General features: G+C 30.6%; 1 protein-coding gene across 1 annotated transcript in view; it reads right to left on the bottom strand.

Moving 5' to 3' along the window:
* Nucleotides 1–17,968, bottom strand: part of LOC125076053 (adenylate cyclase type 6) — a 186,571-nt gene that overhangs the window by 62,373 nt on the left and 106,230 nt on the right. The gene's annotated exons all lie outside the window — the stretch shown is intronic.

Genomic DNA, 17,968 nt, shown 5'->3' with positions numbered 1-17,968 from the left:
CGTACCTGTAGCAATACGTGGGTTTGAGACGGATCTTTTTAATAAAGCGTTTGGTATCGAGGACATCCAAACGGTTTCGTTCAAAAATAATAGAAGCCTTATTAACAATATTACACTACACAGGTCTCTCACTATCGAGCGTTTCCCAAGTATTCAGAGTTATATTATACAGGTGTGATATCCCTCTGAGGCAGTCAGGTGGTTCTTTAAAACATCCTTGTATCGAAGGAATTGCCCTACTGGTCTACGCCTTCCTTTCTTTAGCTGTAAATAAAATACAGATTTAAGTAGTCTGCAGCCATTCATTCGAACAAGGTGACCGCACCATGTGAGTTGACCTCGGATGAGCATGTACTCAAAGCCGTATGCTCTTGAACGCCGAAGTATTTTGGTGTTTGGGATTCGCTCTTGCCAACTTACGCGAAAAATTTTCGCGAGCACCTCAAATGAAGTGAATCCAGGCACTTTAAATCCCTCTAGTAAAGACACCAAGTCTCAGAAGCCTAGAGAAGAAAAGGTAACATGATGGCTTTATAAACAGCGATCGTAGCGTACAGTTTTAGATCATGCGAATCCCAAAATCTGGCTCTCAGCGTGCCAAAGGATGCCGACGCTTTTGCATTTTAAAATTTCTGAATCAAGACGGGGATCGTCGCAAATATACCTTCCACCATCATTTCGTTACCCAGGTACCGAAATGATGACACTTCCTCTCAATTTTTTCCATCTAAAGATATTGAGGTAATATCCTTTGTATCGTCACGTGTCGATTATTTCAGTATTAGGGTCTTCGAGGTGCTAATAACAAGACCGAAGCGCTTACACAATCCATGAAGCCGGTTTATAAGTAGCTGCAGATTGTGAGTGTTGTCGGCTACTAAGCAGACGTCGTCTGCATAGAGAATATCAGCAATAGATACTATACATTACGATACGTTTTGCACCATGCGGACCTGAACCGTGTAAAGTCAAATATACTCTTGTCAGATCTTACTGCAAGCTTATTTTTTTCTTTACAGTCGCTATATGAGTCTCGCTCGTTATCAAGCATTAAAATATAAATTAAATAACCATAGAAGTTTGAAAAAAAATCTCTAAAAATGGTTTTTGTTGTTTTTTTTTTTTTTTAACTATTTTAACTATAAGGAAGTAGTTAAATATTTAATTGTAATAATAAAATCGAGTAAATCATCGAACACTTATAAATTTTCAAGATGTAATGTAATGGTTTGCTAATGTAGATACAAATTAATTGGAAACGAATCGAAAACATCTCAAAGTAAGCTCGGGCCTTAAGTTTATAAATAGCTTTCATTTGTTATTTATATAATTATTACAACTTGGTAATTACTTAACGGGCCGGATTAAATTTACTTCGGTAATTATACAATACGTCAATTTTATTTGCCCTTTTAATTTGACATGTAAGCTAGTTATTGGTTCGGTTATACGATGATTGATATATCAGCCCAAAATCAACAACAATTACATCAATTTAAATATAAATCCCTGCAACAGACAGTATATTGAAGGATAGGCTAAATTTAAAAGTAGGGTACAATTCCGATATTAAATTAGAAACCATCTTGTCTTCGTTATATAAAAAATCAGGATATCGATAAATCACGTATATACGGGTATTCCAAACTTTGCATCGCAAAGTTAAGGCAGATTTTGTGAAATTTCGCCATCAAAGTAAAACGATGAGATCCTACAAAAGGGGCGACACAAAGACAACTATTGTCTGAACGAGTTCTTGAATAGTGCACGCTTAGATAGCGGCGAAAGTATTCAGTAGCGCGTGCCCTAAAAGTTATTTAAAGACTACTTGGTATGCAAATGTACGAAAGATTTGTTTTTAGCGTCAAAATCTATTTTATTTTTTTATTAAATATTAGGCGGATGGTCAAATGGGCCACCTGATGGTAAGTGGTCCCCACAGCTCAAAGATATTTATTATTATTATTATTACATCTTAAATGTGCCACCAATATTCTGAACTAAGTTAATAATTATCCTTGTGCCTGTAGTTACAATGGCACACGCACTTTTCAAACCGAAACACAACAATACAGTGTTAGTAAGAGGGGATTGAACGAAGCTGTACCACCAATTGGTTGTTATTTAAAGTAATCACTTATCTTTGTGCTATGGGAATTCGATGCCAATGAGACCACTTATACAGATATAATTGTAATAAATTATTATATAAATTGTGTATATATGTATAGTTAATTTTGTTGCTTGTTTATGAATCCGTCGTCGTTATTATTATTGAATATTACATATACGATTGAAACAAATGCCTTATACATATTATTATTATTATTATTGATATCTAATAATTATAGAGAGAATTAATTATTACATAGTTTTGATAGAGTACATTATCTATTCACGATAATAATCCTCTGATGGTACATTCAATTTTATAACGTTTGGAAATTATTATTAAATAATTGTTTTATAATATATATAATCGATTATAATAATTGTTGTTATTACATTGTAGTAATAATTACAAAACTTCACACGCGGTACCTTTTTAGACTTAAGGCTTTACCTATAAAATTTGTTTAATGAATGCTGGATCTTCATTTTCGCACACCAAATCAATAATGACAGAGAGAAATCAATCTGTGTTTAACAAACCAATAGCTACACAACATTTGTAAATAAAGTTGTTTCCGAATCGAAATAAATTCTAGGTAGGGCTTTGTGCGAGCCTCTCTGGGTAGGTACTACCCACTCATTATAATATACTCTACCGCCAAACAGCAATGCTTAGTACCTATCAACGAACAGTTAAAACTGAAATTTGGAACACAGTTCGTTTAAACGTGTAAGTATTCCGCTTAGAAAGGTTTTTGTAATTTAAAGTAACTTTATACGATGCTGTTTTTTACAATAATTAGTGACCTGCGATAGAACCCGAGCCTAAATCCAGGCATTTTTTAATTAAAAGTATTATTTTAATGAATAATGAGATTGATTTATTAATTTAGTCTCAATATTTTTTTTTTATTTTGTAAATGGTACATTGATTACATTTCCCGGTATTTTATTATATAAATGCGTATACCATTGCCCAAAAACGTTCTCTGTATGCAAACGGAAAGTAGGGGTTACAAGATTATTCTTAGTTCTTGTATTAATTTGTGTATTTATTTTGTGTTCATAATTTACTATTAAATACTATATTTACTATTCAAAATACAAGACCAAAGACGAAATTATTTTAATATTGTTTCTTTTATAATATCTATTAATCGCACTTTAACAGAAATATTTAGTTAATTAATTACTTTAATATCCACTCACTTGTATTCGAAAATTAAAAAAGGTTCGTTTCAATTGTCAGACGTTTTAATTGATTCCCTTATCGCACGGTGACATTTCTCAACATTAACTTTATTTAGAAACCGTTCCGAATTAACAGGAAAACAATTTATAATGTTTTCCGATACAGATGCTAAACATCTATTCATCTGATTGATATTGAATAAAATATCCCACATATAATAGCTTATAAATGAGGAAGGGGGGCGGAAGTGGGGCGGCTGACTTTAAAACATACACGAAAACATTTTACCTTACTATTACAAATATACAAAAAGGCTCTTTTCAACAATAACATTAACGGCCTGTAAATTTCCCACAGCTGGGCTAAGGCCTCCTCTCCTTTTTAGGAGATGACTTGAGCATATTCCACCACGCTGCTCCAATGCGGATTGGATACACATTTTGGCACAATTTCGTTGAAATTAGACACATGCAGGTTTCCTCACGAGATCACGAGCACGAGATGAATTATAAGCACAAATTAAGCACATGAGCCGAGATGGCCCAGTGGTTAGAACGCGTGCATCTTAACCGATGATTTCGGGTTCAAACCCAGGCAGGCACCACTGAAATTTCATGTGCTTAATTTGTGTTTATAATTCATCTCGTGCTCGGCGGTGAAGGAAAACATCGTGAGGAAACCTGCATGTGTCTAATTTCAACGAAATTCAGCCACATGTGTATTCCGCCAACCCGCATTGGAGCAGCGTGGTGGAATATGCTCCAAACCTTCTCCTCAAAGGGAGAGGAGGCCTTTATCCCAGCAGTGGGACATTTACGGGCTGCTTATGTTATGTTAAGCACATGAAAATTCAGTCATCGGATGCACGCATTCTAACTACTGGGCCATCTTGGCTGTAATATTACTTTTGAATTTCATTAATCTATAGAATATTAAAAAATACCGTTTTCACCTTAAAATTTATAGAAATACGCAGATGTGATATTCGAATACATCTGTTCACCGCGAAATACAGCATATTAAGATAGCACAGGCGGATAGATATTATCTGTTTTATAACATGTTTTGTCTCCTTATTTTCTAAATTATCATAACGTAAAAATAGTTTTTTCACGCGTAAAAAGTCGAGAAAGATGAGAAATAGATAAAGTAAATAATTCCACAATAGAAATAAATTATGTGATTATGTGTAACCAAAAAATAATGTGAAAACTTCGTCTCGAGGTCTCTACGATGGCCCGAAGGCGTTTTAAATAAATAACGTAACTATATTAATATTGCAATCGTTTAAAATAAGTTGGAAAAATAATAATCCTTCTCAAATCTTATGTTAGGTGCTTACTAGATGTTAATGAAGTTATAATAAAAAATACATTGCAACATAACACATCTCAGTTTTTTTACAATTTACTTCTAGATAATATTTAAAATGATGTTAAAACAAACAAAATACCGAGAGTCGCAATCTAAATTGAAGTTAGGCTCTCCTACACTTGCGCCCTATGTGAAGTACTAAATAATAACGGTAATGGCTATTTACGTAAAAGTTACCGCAGTACGCGTATTCGTATCCCTTTATTTTTATTAGCAGGTAACCGGAGGTAAAGAGTTCAATGTCAGTTAAATAACCAAAAACCGTAAAGCGTCAGTAAAGCTCATTTAACGCTTTCGCGATGAAGTGTACCTTATTTTTATTTAGATTTAACTGACGTAATACTTATACTGGAAACCAGCTACATGTTTATAGAAGTTGCTTCGTAGTAGATCTTATCAGTAGCGATAATTGGTAGCGCGTGGCACCTTCACGTATCCGATGGCAGTGCAGTTCACACGAAAAACTTCGTAAATTACACATACGACAGCGAAAAAACGTTGGGGCACCAGTGAAGGGTAAACAGATGGCGTATACAAAGCAGATTCTTTATTTCATAATTAAAATTACGATCTATAATAGAAATGATCCGATCATGAACAGACTGGTCAAATACAACTAATATCAACTAAGGAATCTGTAATCCCTCGAAGATTAATAACAAGCCTTCAAGGAAGAAAACTTGACAGTGAAAAAGTCGTCGTGGTAGAGTCCAATGAAAATTTAAATTATGTAATTTAGATCGCAATGCTACCTGGTAACAAAAATATGTATAACATTGAAATAAATACAAATTATCGAAAATATACACCAAAGGTACGAACAACACGTCTGTGAAGATTATAAAAGAAAAAAGAAACTTCCTCTCGACTATGTAGTGTTTTACTCACGTTAACTAGTACAGTTAATTCGTTCAAAATTGTATATTAAACAATGAATATTGTTTTCTAAAAAAATAATACTTTAAATTCTCATAACAGAAACGTAGCAAGTTCTAGAATGTAGCGTGACTCAAGTCAGGTCGATTGAAAAGTATTGTGTTTTTCTGCCATACTATGACAAATACGTAACTGTTGGTCTAATATCACTAAACGAAGTCACACTGGGTGAGTAATTACAATAAACATGTTACCTATCACATTTGAAAAAATCAATAAAAAAATAAAAACTAAACTAATGTATTATGTATGTACTTATTTATTTTCTATAATGATAAGTCAAAGCAAATTTACCTTAAGTCAGACAAAATAAAATTTCTTGGTATTATTTCATGGCCACTGAGCTTACATGAGGACTTAAAAGGTTTCAAAAGCAATTTATAAAGCCTTTGGCAACACGATAACAATATTCTGTAACAAACTATGGAATTATTGTACAATTTCCCGCGCGGTAAGTACCTGATGTTAGGCCTATAGAGCAAAATGGTTTACGAAATATTTACATTTATCAGATGTCGATTTAAGTACTTTCAAAATAAGACCTTTATTACATAATAATGAAATGGACTGAAACTATGTTTCGTATTTTTTAATAAATTCAAACGTTTAATAAAATATGTCCGTCATTTTTAGCCAACTTGACCGTAACAATAACATTTTTCAAAGTTCAGCAAAAAGCTTCATAAAACTGCGGTGAAACATAAGTCTAAATGAATAAAATAATAAACATTCCGCCGCTGCTGCTCTTTGTTCACAACTATGGCTTGATTTCGTATTTTTGTTACAATAATTATACGATAAACATAAAATTTAAACTTGAAATAATATTGGATTGTTTTCAAAAAGTATTTCTCGTTAAGAACAATATTTAGTTCTTTTTAAATATATATACATATACGTACGTGCCTTATATCATATATTTATTTTGACAAGCGAAGCAACAGAAGAGTTAGGCCTTTCATATCAACATGTCAAAGGCACGCTCAATTTCCTCGTGTCAATCGTGTAGTAAAACTTTGTATAGAGCATGCAGCAAAGCCAAGCTGCATACAACATTTTATACGGATTGACAGCTCCGAATTTTGCATATTTCCTAGACGTCGCAATTGGCTGTTTCAAAACATATGGCTTTTTCAAGTAATACGATGTACTAGTTCTTGATATTGGTATTTCTCATACGTCAAGATGAAAATATTATCATAATTATCACATTAAAATATACATTATCATTCATATTCATTTATCTTATTTGGTTTAGTTTTATCATACGAAGACTTTTTTTATTTGATCTACTAAAGTCTTAATAATTCGCTTTCTCTCACGTCTCTCTCTAAGTCTTCCCGACGAAGCCCACGGTAGAATCAACTGTTTTTAAAACTTATTTATATCTGTGTTTTAAAGCTCGAAAAATAAAAGCTATACATTCGAAGCCATATTTTGATTTGGTTCTGACTTGAAATATTAATCACTTTATTAACTTGGTAAAAAAGACCCCAAAACCCTTTTCTTAAATTATTCCTAAAGACGCAAAATTAACAAGGGTTCATTGAGGTTATGTTACGTTTAATGACATAATTTAAAATCCCGGCGATTCGATTTCATAGCTATTATTTATTTGACACATACATGACATGATCTATAAGTTAACGGCCATTGTCCTTTGGTTGAGATAAAAATAAGCAACGCTATGAATACGATAAGATATTTATATATATCGGCAAAAGTTCGAGAATTGAATTTTAAAAACGACGATATTTTTCAAATCCATTTAGAGGTTTGCCGATTCTATCGTAGCTGCGCTTTTATTCACGCTTTGTCGAATATTATACATAGAAGAATGAACATTCGCATTTAGCGCAAACTGTGCAGATTTAAATGGTTTGGTGATATTTTCGTTGGATTGTAGGTTTGACATAATTTGAACATTGATGCTCTATGTAACTGGATTTATTATTTATAAATAAATGTAATTCTTGACACAATTAATTTATTAACTAAAAGACAGACGTAGACTTTGCTAATTATACTCGTATAAATCAGGTAAGCTTAGTTTGTTATTTTTTCCGGATTTACATTAAAAAAAAATGTATCCGTATATGGAAAAGTTCCATCAGCAAAACAAAAAATCAAAATATACCATATATAAATAATAATGTACTCGGTGGTAGGGCTTTGTGCTAGCCCATCTGGGTAGATACCACCCACTCATCAGATATTCTACCGCCAAACAGCAGTATTGTTGTGTACCAATTTGAAGTTTAAATGAGCCAGTGTAACTACAGGCACAACATCTTAGTAACATGAGGACATAACATCTCAGTTCCCGAGGCTGGCGATGTAAGGAATGGTTAATATTTCTTACAGCGCCATTGTATATGGGCGGTATTGACCATTTATTGTCAAGTGGCCCATTTGCTCAACCGTCTGACTATAGCAAGAAAATGAGTAGTAACACTTTTTTATCAATCAAAAAATTATCATGTTAAAATCGTTGTGTGTTAGTTTTCAAGGCGAAATAGTTGAAACAAAAATTGTCGCTTTAGACGCTGTGCGAACTATTATAGATAATTCAATCCACGATGACGCGTCCCACTATTTTCCCAATCACTAAACTGCAAAGTGTGCAATCTAAGCTGCTAGAGTGAGTGCGAGTTAACTGGAAATATGCTCTACTCTATATTACTTATTTCAAAAACTATGATAGTTTTACAATGTATAATATTATGTATTAGTCGTATCATTATGTATATAACATAAAAAATATAGAACAAAACTAAATAATTACAAATATGCTCGATATGAATTAGACAAAATTATATTCATTCATCTAATACAATTTACACTGAGCCGTGGTCGACTTGAGACTAATGCTTGAGTTGATTTCCCCGCACCCCGCGGATGGTACCTCTCGTGTGTGGTGTGCTCCTTCGTGGATTGAACTGAGATTTAGTTTAATTGAAGTGACACAATGTATTAATCTCAGTTATAAGATTTAATAATATTACGAGTTATTTAAAAACGCGAAAAGACGTCCTCAAAATTCAAAATCCGGGATATCTGTAAGAATTGATATTTAAGGCCAAAATAAAAATAAAAATAATTTAAAATAATACTGTTGTAAGTTGTTAACTGTAGTATATACACAATATCGTTAAGTAATTCCGATAAAAACCCAAAATATTCCTCAGTGGCAATGTTCAGTAACATTGCCTAAATAAGATCAATATATAATATATATGTTTTTCATCGAAAAATAACAATCGCAGTCCATCGTAAATAAATTAAATTTAACATTTTCCAGGAGTAAATCTATTGTTTTAACATAAAAGGAGCAATAATGAAAACGAATTTTATTAAAGTACACATCACAAAGGAAATATCGATATATAAGTTCTGCAAGGTATTGGAATCGAATAATTCGAAGCTTTTGTTCTATCAAAATAATTTGAAATCGAACATTTAATGAACACGAACAGAGAAATACTCTTTCATCACGCTTATTATTATCTTTATATATAAATATTACAGAGATAAAAAGAACAAAATAATGATTTACGCATTAAAAGATTTAAAAGGAGAGTTATACGTTCAATCGTGCTTCCCTCGTGAACTAAATATCATTGATCTTTTTAGTTTTTGGAATTAAGGTAAGGTAAGTTTAGTATTTACCTTACCTACTGAACGTAGTAACTATAATCGTGAACCAATCTGACCGCATATAAGGTGGCTAATCGATGAGAAACACTTTATTATTTACACATCTTTTGTATATAACAAGAATGTATTTATATATGAAATTTCCTATCGTATAAGACGTAAAAAATATCAGAAGTCATGCAATTCAATTATGGAACCAAGTGACATAGAATATTTACAAACAAATATTGTTTCGATATATTATGGTAATTACATTCGTCCGTCCGTGGCTCCGAATGTAACACAATCAGGGAACCGTTCCAATTTTTTTCTAACAAAATTAAAACTGGAAACAAAGTAGAGCGATCGATATTTCTTCGTTCTATTTAAACTTTCACTTGATTTCGAAGAATTTAAGCCTTGGTTGTTTCTCACCGATAAAAACTTCAAATTATATCTATAAAATATCACGAACATTGAAAAATTTATATAAATTAGGTTTTCTTGAAAATTCTTTATATAATATAAAGACGGTTCTATCGATTCACATCTTTACGTTTTTACCTTTAAAACATTTTATTAAAAAAAATATTGGCATAATATGATCGATGACGATCGAGAATATAATTTTTAAATCAAATATTAGATTCCTAACTTAACCAGATAAAAAAATAATATCGCTTACAAAGAAATAAGCACCTAATTTAAATTGTATTCGTTGTTTCAACGAACGAGAGTATCGAATATAAAATGTAATCTATCTTTTAATAAGAAGAACGACCGGAACCACCTTTTAAGAAGAACTTCTATAATAGGTAATTTAATTTCTTATTTATTCACTAGTAATCGCAACGATAGCTGTGTTTCTGACTCATAATATAAATATCGCGAAAATATTTATGAATAACATTTCTTTGGACATTTCGATTAAGTCTTAATAAAATGAAATAATTATATGAGCCATTACATCTTATTAGGTTATAGTATAATGTACTCGAAGGCAATTATCATTACTAACATCTTAGACCCAATGTAAATATGCTCAAATGTTTGGTTTTTGCGTACCTGCGTTGCACTCTTTTTCCTTTGGTCTAGGCAATTAATTATTTCGTGTAAACAAATACTAAATAGTCCACGAAACCTACATGTTTATTTCTACAGAAATAAAGCATAAAAAGTCACATAATATGAACTCTTTTTATTTTTAATTTCAAAACATTTAAAAAACAGATATGATAAAATTCAAAGAAAATAAACAAATAGTGCGCAAAGGCAAATAATACTAAAACGTAGTTTTTATAAAAACGTTATTGATCATAATATATTTATAATCAGGAGTCCAATCATGTATTTTCATATTTCTGTAATTCATGACAAGAATATCCCTTATGGCAAGAATTTTTAATGGAATCTTTTTAGTGTACTTACACCGAAAAATATAAAGTTTACAACCGAGCTCCTGTGCGGATATTTTCTGTAAGTCGTATTCAGCGGTTTGCGCTTTTCAAAAAGTGTATACGATTGTAAATAGCACAGAAGTTACTCCTATTCGTTTCTAATAAAAAAGTTTTACATTATATGAATTTCTTGCGACGCGTTCGGCTAACAACAAATCCGTAATATATGGTCGAAAATAATGTATTACAATTAATTTCTTGAAATTATTGTAATAATTAGAACAGACATCAAAATGTCTTCTATGAGTAAAAGAGAAGTTTAGTATGACTTTAATATTATTAACAAGACAAATGAAATTCAAGATCTTATACTAAAGTAAAAAATAAAGTAATCAAAAATTCAATGAAACGTATTGCATGCGATATTGTATCGTTCGTATGTAAAATAAAAAAAAAACAATTCACCTTTGTATCGCATAACAACCTTTTGCATATCGTGCTCAGAAAAGACTTATATGAAATAATCCTTCTATTGTGTTTTCAGTGCGATTGAAAATATTGCAATATTTCAAAAGTTTATTCTTCTACACATATCGTCATATGTGTTCATCGGATTGAATTATTTGAAATTTTATTCGGGCATTTACGTAAATAGTTATTTACGTAAATGCCCGAATAAAATTTTATTTACGTAAATGCCGGCCATAATAGCCCGGCAATCATTGCAAAGTCTCAAATGTTACAAATAAAAACAAAAATCTTAATTATCTTATACGAAAATCGCGCCTCAATAGTTCACGTAAGAATAAATAACAACAAACTAAATGTAATTTAACAACTACGTATGTTATATCGCTCAATTCGAAAGAAGGAATGTGCAGTTCATCTCCGCATGCCACTTGCACAATCCAATATTAATTTTAATGAAACTACCGTCTTCATATTTTTTAAAAAAAATCTGGAGGATTAGTTTCACATTTTGACAGGTTTTTATAGAAGACTAGCTGAACCTGCAACTTTACTAGCGTGAAATTTAAATACTCTATAGCACACAAACCCTACAATTTACCCTTACTAGAGATGGATTAAAAAAAAGTTCTTTCCCGGAGACTCAAACTATAGAGATATCGATATCTAAATCAGCGGTTTAAATGTGAAAAGGCAGAGAGAATTGCTTTCGCATTTATAATATTCGTATACATTTGTTAAAACAACAATTTAATTTTTTTGAATAAAGCTTTACAAAATACACTAAACTCTTATCAAATCAAGTGATCTTTTAAAGATGAGTTGGCCTTGTTGCCGGTAAAAAGTAAATAATAGTTCACAATCCGCAAGTTCGTAATGTATTAACATTGCAAGCAATACTTAAAATGTTTAAAAATATTTTGAACTATGAAATATTCAATTTACGGATGGTATAATTAATCTTCGTCTAATATTGTTTTAGATAAATCCAATTAAAAACAAAGTCGCTCAGCTTTTGCTCTTGTATAAAAAAATACCAAGTAATATGAGTGGATATGTAGTTACAGATTTCAAATTAAAAACGATTTGATTAAAACAAGAATCGAGGGTTAAGAAACAGAAAGCAACACAAATTAGCCATTTCTAAGTTCACATTAGGTTTCTCAATAAACTTGGAACATATTGTTCCAACAATGCTTTAAGCCATGCAAAGGCATATTTGTTTAAAAGCAGCTCATACGCGTAATACTTGGCTATCATATTTAATCTTTTTACCGAATAATTAACCAAGACAACTACTACACCAATTTTAGCAATCGCTCAATATCAGAAACATTTTCATCTAAATATATAATAGACAAGAGAGATGTCTACGATACGATTATTTTTAACTTGGCCTATTAAAATATTTAAGGCTGATGTCCAAAAAATATTTATAAATAAGGTATACTACTCAATATAACATTATATTCAAGATAATAAAGGGTGGAATTAGTATTGATTGATTTCTTGGCAGGATATATATACATAAAAATTTAAGTTATATATAAAAATTTAATTACTATTTACAGTCACACTTTGTAATAAAAACGGTGGAAAAGAATAACTAACGAGTTTCTTGAATGTTCTTCTCGGTAATATCTACTTTCCGAACATTCAATAATGCTTTTATACTATTTGAAAAAAGAATATTTTGATTTTTTGAGTTATAGGTCATCACACTACACTATCGCTCATATAAAGTGGCTTTGTGAGCACGTATAAGCCTTTCCTAACTCGGTCAAAACGGCGTCAATCTTAGGATCTACGATGTATGTACTATGAATAACACTAGCTAATTTAATAACGATAATATTAATTGATAAGTGCTCGGTATAGACAGCATAAAGACAGTATTCGACGGGTCTTCCTAACACAGTCCTACATTTTATTCTTTAACTTTATCAAAAATGTAAATAAAGTATTGTAATTTCAAACTTTCTTTCGTCGTTTTTACGTAACTTTAATCAAGATTTTTTGTAACATATTGGTCTGGGCTCAATTACAAATATTAAAGAAAACAATATAACCACAATTTTTTGAACAAACAACGACCAACAATTCAAACTTTGTATTTACATTTCTAACGTTTTTTTAGGGACATTTATTATTATACTTGCCGTGAAACCGATTGGGAATACCAACATTAGAAATATATAAACAAATGTTATATGTTCGAGTTTTTGGGTAATATGCATTACCTATACGCTGTAACCAACAAACAACTCACCAACTAAATTGATTCCTCATTTTGTGTTCAGATTTCTAAGTCAACCCGTTATTTATTGACGGAAACTAATAAAAAAGCTTACTATAACACTAAAAAAACTTACGTATAAGTATTTACTGCTATATTTAAATAAATGATGAATGAACCCCTATAGCTTAAGTATAATAGTTTTAATTCAAATTTCACAAATTGCGGTAAACTATAAAGTTCCAAACCCTGTACCAAAGATTATATCTGTTTGATTAAGGAACACACATTAATTAATTCGCGTCATCTTTCACTGCTAGGCTGTAAAAAAACATTTCTTTTTAAATTTGGAACACTAATTTTCAAAAAAAATTATAGTCTATTATTTTTGAAATAACAATTTATTTACGGCCACGCGTTGCCGTGACTACGTTAAATGTTAAATTATATATTGTATGATAAAACTGTGTCTGAAACACGTTGAATATAATAGTACAATACTCTTTCAAAAAACTAGCGATATTTTTTTAATACAGTTAGATAATCAATCTATATATAAAAATATATTATTATAACAGTAATACTTTTTAATTTAATAAACGACGAACATCCATGAAAACTTGAAACCCTCATTTAACCCTCTTAGACAATGATTAATTTAAAATTCTGTAATTAATATGTTTCACTTCAAACGAAAGAAATTTTAATAACTTCTTACAATTGAATCTGTATTTATCAACCACTGTGGTCTCTAAATGTCTTTTGTGTCATCTATAGAATTATAGTTTTTTATACACATTATGCGGAACTCATACACATTCAATTTAAATTGATTTATCTCAAATGAAAAACTACGAGAACTTCTCCTTTTTTCATTTGTCAATTGCAATTGTGCAAATCCCGACGGTTCGCTAGTTTAACTATAAATGGTTCATGAATTAAAATTTTATTTTAAAAAAAAAGTACAATACACATACACAGTGATATTACATAATATTATATCAATGTGGACAAATCACAAAGTTCACGCTGTTATTGTCGTTAAACTAACGAGCTGTTGAGTTGTTGTTTGAAACTCTCGCGAAATGCAATTTCCTTCTTGGGCTACTAACAATTTTGTAAATCTCGTCCAACATCAAATACTTCGAAAGATCAAATATTTATTTCAAACGAGTTGACGTATGCGACTTTCGAGACCCGTTCTATGGAAGACTTCGCTAGTTAGAAATACTTTTAAAATTTGTCTACAAATTTAAGCTTCAAGAAGTATATAAAATAAATCTTTAAAAATAAAATAAATATATTTTAGAATATACTCTTAAACTAAGTACGAATCTTTTGTATTATTGATATTAATATTCTAAAATGAGTATAAAACAAAGTCAAATCTGTGTGCCTCTGTGTCACCGCTAATTTCTTCTAAACGGTTCAACAGATTTTGATACGGTTTTCATTCATCAAAAGAAGAAAGCTGTTATGATGGTAATTTATCCACATAACTATTTTAGTATGCTTACACTCTAGTAAAACACCCTTTAACACTGGCCTAGAATATACATCAAAAAAAATTTGTAGGAAAATTGTAGGTCTTATTAAAAAGGCTACAAAAAAGTCCATCTTCTAAGTAAAGTACATTCATCATAACTATTTACTTTTATCTATGACTGATTACACTAAAAAACTATATTTATTTTTTCAACCTATTATTATGAATCTTTATTCAAATAAATAAATTAATTACCTTTAACATTTAAAATATATTGCCTTTTACACAATATCATCCAAATGAATACTCAGAATAGATCACCAATTCCAAATGAAGGGCAACGAAATAATCGCAGTGAAACGGGTTGGGAGATAACTGGCTGTAACAACAAAATTTTGATCTTGAATCTATCTATCTACAATTTTTTATTTTGGTTTACAATTTTTAAATTTTTTGATTTTTTTTTTATACTATTCATATTTCTCATTTATGAAATAAACGATATTAAAATATCAACGAATGTTTTTTTTTCATCCTTAACTGAAAAAACTTCTAATCATATACATGCAATCTATAAATTACACCAGTTGAGCCTTGTTGTTTTGGGGAAGATTTGATTTCATGATATATAAATAAAAACGAATGTTTCTTTGCCTGCCTTCAATTCGTTCGTACAAACGTGTTATATAAGCCCTTATCCTACGCGGGCGGAAATTAGTTTCAGTACAGAAAAATATATTTTCGAAACACCAATTAATGATAATAAATAAATACGTTTCTTTACGATAAACAAGTCATTATAATTATAAGTATAAGTATAAGCTTTGACAGTCACGCAAAAGTTCAACTAATGTCATGGCATTCAATATATTGTGACACACCTCTCGAATTAGTCGACTGTAATTTTATTATGTAACAAGATTTCCGACTTCCAGTCAAGTTAATTGGATCGTTCGTCTAAACAACCCCCTACTAGAATTACTATAATTATAAGTGTTACGTGATGCACATGTTACGTGTTGTACTGACCTTTTGATTTCTGTCAATGTATGTTTCACGCTCAAGTTACAATTAAATAATTCTGAATTTATAGAAGAAAGCATAGTAGTTACAATACTGCGTTAATAATTATGATATTTATTTTAATTAAAAGCAAGAAATACATATTCGAAATAACACTTAGAAATACGTATTTGATAATTATTTATATGTTATATTATATGTAATCGAACACAAAAGATACATGTATTATAAATCTAATAAAGTTCAACTATTATATTACCACAGAGTAAAATAACTCATTAAGCCACAGTCTGCTGTACATAAGAATGCAGGCTTAACAACAAAGTCTCCGTGTCGTCACAAACCGCGCTCGATTAGATTTACGAGATACCAACAGTATTAAATAAAAATTGTTAGACAATTTCTTAGCTATGCTATTTGAAACGTAATGTACAGGACAAAATTGTATTTTGGATACAATCGTAGAGTCTAGAAGCGTGTTTTAAATTGAATATCACGTCGAACAACTTCAAAAGTTACGATACAGGTAATGTATGAAAATGTAAAAAATTGATTTAGTTCGTTAAACATGACCAATTTTTCATTTTTCTTGTATCATAAATTTTCAGACATTGCTTCTTCTCGCCGTGCTGCTAATAGCAACTGACAAGGGACTTTTTTTCCAATACGAGCGGATTCAATTACTACCAACGTATAAAATTGGCCTTTTCAATAGTGAGACGATTTTCGACTATATTAAAATCATCCCTCAAGTGTCACGTTGAAATTTTGAGCATTTTAAATGTATCCTTGTAGTTTCGGATTATCATTTAAATATATTCAAATTTCTTATTATATACAATAAGTAACGTATAACATTAAAAGTGCTATCGAAACAGATTTGTTGGACTTTATTCATATGATTCTATCTTATTTCAATAAGAATCTTCTAAACGTAATTAATCGGGATCATTTTGTGTTTTAATATTTAATATAATAAATGGCACTCATAAGTTTTGTTTATTTAATACATTATTACTCATTTCATTGTTCATAAGCATTTCAAATAATAATTTGCATCTGAAATGTAAATAAGTGAAAATGGTCTTATAATTTTATGATAATAATAAATGTACGAGCAGGTATAAAGAAAATAATATTATAAAAAATAAGATAAAAAATTAACACAGCTATGGAATAGGCTTGCTCTGAACCGAAACAAGAAAATATTCTCGTCTATTTTGGGTTATTATTTAAAACCCTTATGGCAAGGTAGCATGCGACCGCGGCTATCCTCGGAACGTTGTTATTGTAATAAATAGTATTACATAACTCGTCTACTTAGTACCTACATGACAAATAGTGATAATAATGGTATAGTTGGCAAATTAAAAAAAAAAACTTACTTGCTACTTTTCAAACTGCGATTATTCCATAATCGACTTTATAGCCTATTATTTAAGAACATTTTTTCCCTACAAAGTGTGTGAAGTACCGATGTATAATTTATTTGAGTTATTGATTTTAATTTGCTGTTACTATTGAATTTAATATAATCAAGTTACGGGATAATATTCCGGATATTGAATACCAAACTATTAATATACCGTATTATATAAAATGTAAAGTTATATTGTGTGGTACACAAACATGTTTCGGAATTTTGAAGCCATGCTATTCATTTATATTTGTTTACAAATCCGCCAGCTATATGCTTTATTCGCACATTCATTTGTTATTGCACATTCTTAATGCAATACCTGTTATACAATTTTAACCTCGCAACCTTTTGATATTGATAACTTATTTTGCCACAATTCCGTCGTTTGAAATCATTCGACATATTTTATCCAAGGAAATAAGTTATATATATGAATGAAATATATATATATATATATATATATATATATATAGTGTAGCCGAGATGGCCCAGTGGTTAGAACGCGTGCATCTTAACCGATGATTTCGGGTTCAAACCCAGGCAGGCACCACTGAAATTTCATGTGCTTAATTTGTGTTTATAATTCATCTCGTGCTCGGCGGTGAAGGAAAACATCATGAGGAAACCTGCATGTGTCTAATTTCAACGAAATTCTGCCGCATGTGTATTTTGCCAACCCGCATTGGAG

Source organism: Vanessa atalanta, chromosome Z, assembly GCF_905147765.1.
Source record: "Vanessa atalanta chromosome Z, ilVanAtal1.2, whole genome shotgun sequence".
Classification (NCBI taxonomy): Eukaryota; Metazoa; Arthropoda; class Insecta; order Lepidoptera; family Nymphalidae; genus Vanessa; species Vanessa atalanta.
The sequence above is the reverse complement of the archived record's forward strand: the minus strand, read 5'-3'. Positions and strand labels throughout refer to the sequence as shown.